Source organism: Lissotriton helveticus, chromosome 1_1 (assembly GCF_964261635.1).
Source record: "Lissotriton helveticus chromosome 1_1, aLisHel1.1, whole genome shotgun sequence".
NCBI lineage: Eukaryota > Metazoa > Chordata > Amphibia > Caudata > Salamandridae > Lissotriton > Lissotriton helveticus.
This window is the reverse complement of record NC_136057.1, coordinates 667,782,706-667,788,705: the sequence shown is the minus strand read 5'-3', so window position 1 is coordinate 667,788,705 and position 6,000 is coordinate 667,782,706.

Below are 6,000 nucleotides of genomic sequence, written 5' to 3'. Positions count from 1 at the left end.
TTTTTATATATGAATTTAATGAGCTCTTAATTTTCTGTCCTTGTCAGAGAGAGTATGAAACAAAAGGGAGGACTGGGCTGTTTCTAAAGTCTGAGTGCAGGTCAAAGTATGTGGATGTAGAATGGTGGTTAAATGGTAACCATCCAGTGGGTATCCATTTTGTTGGATATAATGGCCTCACACACCCTCGCAGGTGTCATGCTTCATCATGGGCCAGTGCTCCTCGTTGGGTGGGCGGTGCAATACCCAACGGGCTACACCTCAAAAGAGGGGCTCTTTATCGGAGATCTTTTTCCAACTGCCCATGGGTGAAGTGTGGGTGAGGGGCCAGGGGTAGTAGTAGACGGGTAGTGGGATAAAATAACGCCAGAGTACCGGAAGGAATTTCATTCTGGTGGTCCCTGGTCGTTAGCTTAAAAACCAATAATTAGTCTAGGAGTATATGGAAAATGAATTGTTCCATGCTCCAGACTAAGTTATGAAGTGGTGGTAGTGGTCGACATGTTTCTCGCTTGGGACAGGATTACCCGCGATTCTTCAGGACCTTTTCTTAGTGCTGTCTACTGTGTAGCTGATCTATCAAGGTATCAGTATAAATATCAAAAGTATAGAAAGTACCTGTTAATACTATGTTCCTAGCCTAAAGGTCAGTGGTAACATGTATCAGCAGTTCCTGGCGGGATCAACAACAGTGGGATGAGCCTCAGTAGTTAAGGTTGCATCACCCGTGTCGGTGTTGGAACGCCTACCCATTGCCGCCAGGACCGGAAAAAAACTTGTCAGAGAGAGCCCAGGCCAACTATCTTGGTTGAATCTTGATGCACGCTCTATTCTTAGGTTCTACAGCAAGATTCCAAACAAGATGCCACATATCTCCCTTTATTTCCAATGAAGGAATAAGCAAAGAGTTACTTAACCAAACATCTTTTACACCAAATGGTTACATTTGACTATCTCCATATAACTATTGGGGAGAAGCTCACTAACTTAATCCTACACTTATACACATTAAATCAAGCAAATGATACTGTACTACTGTAATAAACAGCTCTTGAACACCTAAAACCCACCAACTATATGAGATAAATTACACTATTTTACATGGTAGTCCTTTAACCAAATGGGTCTTTGTTTACTGCGCTGACAATGTTGATGAACTGTTGAATCAACATGTTTGACATCAGCTGAACCCACATGTTTGTCATCTGGTGAACTCCCATAATTCTTGTTCTTTGCTGGAACTACATGTTTGAACAATGCTGGCTTACCTTCTGTAAGACATTTTGGAGCCTTACCCACTTTGCTCATGCACCACACATTTACATCCGTTAATTTTACCACCTGTTTACCCACTCTAACAATTCTCCTAAGCACCAAAAACATTGATTTTTCCAGAACTGACTAGCCTACTGCTCCCTTCATGCATCTATTTGCCCACATTCAACTCAGTTACACACTTGCTAGATTTGTCTGTGAAATACCTCAATTTGTCTCTTCCTGAGAACCTCTTGTCCACCTGACTTTTGTCTAAAGGATCCAACATCCAAGCTTGTTTCATATTGCATAGAATAAGCCTTCTCTCATTTTTTAAAATGGAAATTTCTCACCAGACATTCTGGGTGTAGTACTGTAACTTCATAATAGCTCATTGATTGCCGACTAACAATTCTTCCCATTACCAATGGCTAATTGTAGACCATTCTTTAGTACCCTAATACACCTTTCCACAATTCCATTGTGTTGGGGATAAAATACTGATGTCCTAATATGTTACATGACATGGCCATCCAGAAATAAGGCACTTTTCTTTGATGTAAGCTGGATGCAATTGTCTATCAATAGACATTTGGGGAAACCTTCTGACATCTGATAGACATATTGAACTTGCTAGGTTAAATTAAATCCTTTCCCAAACCCTAATTGGTCTTGATATGGTATCCTTAATGTACTCGATTTACTTTGAGACTAATCACTCCTTGCACACTCAATGCAAGATCGTATTGTGCTTTCTACAGGCCTGTCAACAACAGGCTATCAAAAATCATTCCTAATTTTTCACTTCATACAACCCATGCCTGGAGGTCCCTATCGAGCCATCTCAGAATCCTGTTCTCTTAGGTCTTCGGTAACAAGCATCTGTTGCCCATGAAACAACAATACTTTTGTTTCTGGCAGTTCATCAGCTGTGTATAAGTACACCAGTATATACTCTACCAAATGTCTCTTGATAGGCTGTTTAATTTTATTATACCCTAACACTACCTGTATATACTCATCTTGTAAACATACTCAGTAATGCATCCACATGACACTTCACAAATGGATATGACATTTCCCATTTCATAGCCTTTAACCATATTGTCCTCCAGTTCAGCCATAGGTAGGCATGACAAACAGTTAGTTGTAAAGTTAAGGGTTTTGTCTCATTTAAACTTAAGTTTGTCTTCAATTTAACTTAAGACCAAAACTTAAGATTAACTGTGACAAAATCCTAACTTTAGTACTCCTGAATGCCTTCTGTGAATACGAAAAGTCGTAAAGTTAGGATTTTGTCTCAGATTACGTTTGTGAATCGGGCCCCATGTTATTATCTCTGAGGAAAGCAGAAACAGTTTTATTAATGTGTTTCAATCTGTGGACAGATTTGATTTGACCACTTCCATTTTTGTCTTTGGCATATATTAGAGTACACCAAGACAGTGTGAGGGAAAAGCAACAGTAGTTCTGCAAAGGTATCCTTCATTAGGATTTCCAGCCCTACCCCAGTCAATGTGCATAGGTCATTGCCACCACAGTGCACAATCATGAGGTGAGGTGTACAGCAATCTACAATGGTGTTAGCCAAAGCAAGCAATTGTTGACATTTTAAACCTCTCTGGCCAAACCAACTAATCTCCACATTTGGCAAACCCAAGTGCATGTCAATACCTCTCTTTTGTGCAGCCTCTTTAGCCTAATAGACATAGCTTTGGCCAACAAGCCAAACTCTAAGCATTTTGCAGGGAAGCAGCAATGGCAGTGAGGAGAAAGCTGGAGCTGAATGAGATAGTTTTCCAAACAAAAAGCAGTTAAAATAAAGATTGTTTTTATTTATATAGATACAAAATATATATTTGATTGGATGTAAGTGAATGCAATTAGGTAGTGTGTTGGATGAAAGAGCTAGAAGTCCTTTTATTGGCCATTGTTTAAAAAGGAAATATAATACAGACATGGATATGTTTTTGAATCTCTGGAGTAAACCACAGTTGCTGTATCTTATTTGGAAGTAGCATGTTCCTTGTAGAATATGCTGTGCACTTGTGACCTACTGTTTCCACTGGGTTGCTAGGTACTCTGAGCTAAGAATATATTGGTGGTATGGGTTTTAAAGAAACAGTAGTTAAAGAGAAAGTTGAGGAGTTATGACGCAATTTAAGTAATGGTAAACTTTAATTTCCAACTGAGAACTATGTAATAAACTGTTGTGCAGTATTTAAATTTAAATAAACTTAAGTTAAATATAGGTTTGGACTCCCGGTTTTTTTGTGTGATTAGTCCGAGATGCCATCGAAGACAGTCACCTTGTTTTGAAAGAGAGGGAAAGGGTTAACAGATGCTAACCATTCACAAGTGGAGATACAGTAGTCTAAAATGAAAGACATGATTTCATTTACTGGCTTTGTCATGCTCATAGAGTGGAAAGTTGAAGAGGTTGCTTTTTTATAGTTGCTTTCTGTGAGAGTAGTGTTCCATTCTTCTGATTAGTTTTTACACATTTTGACAGTGTCACAACTATCCAGAAAGAGCTAAAACAAGAATATAATCTATTAATTCAATTCACTGGTATGTATATCTCTTTGTAATTGTTTAAAATATTTACATTAGAAATTAAGATGTATATGGGAGTTTGATACAAAAGAGTATCACAGTGATGTGAAAAAAAAATATAAAAATGAACTGTGTCTGGTAGAGTGTATGTGTTTAAGATGTTAGTTCTGTTGAAAAATGCCATGGACAATGCCTTTAAAAATGACAATGTTTTAAATGTCTAAGCATTATGGGGCTCATTAGGATTGCGGTTTTTCCGCATCCTCCGGGCCGGCGGAAGCCACCGCTGGCCCGGAGGATGCGGAAAAACCGCAGTGGACCCACCAAAGACCCACCGCCACATTAGGATGGCTGGTGGGTCCTGGTTTCCATCCGCAGCTTTTCCGCCGCGGTTGGCTTACAACCGTGGCGGAAAAGCTGTAATATGGTGACGGTGTCTCTCAGACACCGTCCACCATATTAGGATGCACAGAAAGAAATGCTTTTACACGGCGGATATTCCGCCGTGAAAAAGCATACGGTGCTTCACTGCGGGGCCCGTTGCGGGCCCCCTGGGTGAAGGGGGGGTGGGGGGTGCACATGGGGGGTACCTATGGTACCCCCCTGCATATGTATGCAGCAAGCGGCAGGCACCGCGCGGTGCCTGCTGCTTGCTGCATACATATGCAATGTTAAATATCCAGGATGTGACCGCCAGGGTGGCGGTCACATCCTAATTTGCACGGAGGGACCGCCGCAGCCCATGCGGACGGTCCCTCCTACTCTAGGGTGGCGGACGGACGCAAGCCCGTCCGCCATCCTAATGAGCCCCTAAGTGCAGAAAAGACAGATCTATGTTATTTGCATTCTGGGAATTGTAGTAATGTTAGTACATTATTAAACAGGATTAGTGTAGTCATGAATAAAACAATAAAAAAAGTGCTGTGCCTGTATATGAATTATAACGTAGTGATACTTGTTAGGTATGTATTAGGAAGTGTTTGTCAATGTGGTTTTTAACTTATGTGAGCGGTTTGCATATGTTTAGTTGGTGAGATACGGTTTTTCTGGTTGTAGATAGTTATATCTATGATGAGACTCTTGAGTTCAATTGAAAATGTAGAGAACTATATATTTTTGGAAAGATGACCTGAAGGTGTATATCTATTATGAAATCACATTTATGTTTACATGGTGATCTATGTTCTTTAAGGCTGTTTCATGTATATGGTGAGAGTTATGCTTTTCTTTAAACATGCTCTGTTTAAAATTGAGAAGGTTAACAGTGCAAAAATCTCTTGAGAGTTCCTGTGCTAGCTTCACTTGATGTGTAACCTTTCTTTGTGAAATGCTAAATATATGTTTTAAAGACACAACAAATATTTGAGAAAAAACATAGGTATGCCATTAAGAAAATATTTTGTGCTTTGAAAATTGAGATTTATTTTCACTTTTAGAAACTTACCGCGATATGTATGAAGGAACCGATTAGCGATTCAGAAATAGCGAAAATTACCGAAACGCTAAATCTGTATCGCTAATCGGGATGTAACAACGCATTTGCAAATATATAGCGATTCGGCCACAATCGCTAAATATTTGCACAATGTGAATCAGCGATTCCATAAACGCCAAAACACGCTAAATAGCGCGACCGCGCCCCGAAAAGCGCTAATTTGCACGACCGCGTCGCTAATTAGCGCGACCGCGTCGCTAATTAGCGCGACCGCGCCCCTAAATACGCAAAATTAGCGCGACCGCGTCGCTAAATAGCACGACCGCCCCCCTAAATACGCTAATTAGCGCGACCGCGCCGCTAAATAGCGCGACCGCGCCCATTACAGGTCCATGAGAGGTACCCCCGGGAAAAATCGCAATTTAGCACTAATCTGGAAACATCCAATCGCTATCCTGATGCTATATGATGACATCACCAACCAGGAAGAGAGTGATTTCCCATGGGGCATCTGGATTGAGACAGAGAGTGTGAGAGTGTTGTTTGGAACTCTGGAGCCATGGCAGAAAGTGGAAACCAGGATGTCCCAGCAAGCCAGCAGGAGCAGCAAGCAGGGGAAGCAGCCAGGAAGAGGAGGCTCAAGTTCTCTGAGGCTGAACTAGAGACCCTAATCACCGAAATGGTGCCACACCATGACTCATTATTTGGGACCACTTCCCACAAGGTGCCAGAAGCCAGCAAGAGAAGGATTTGGG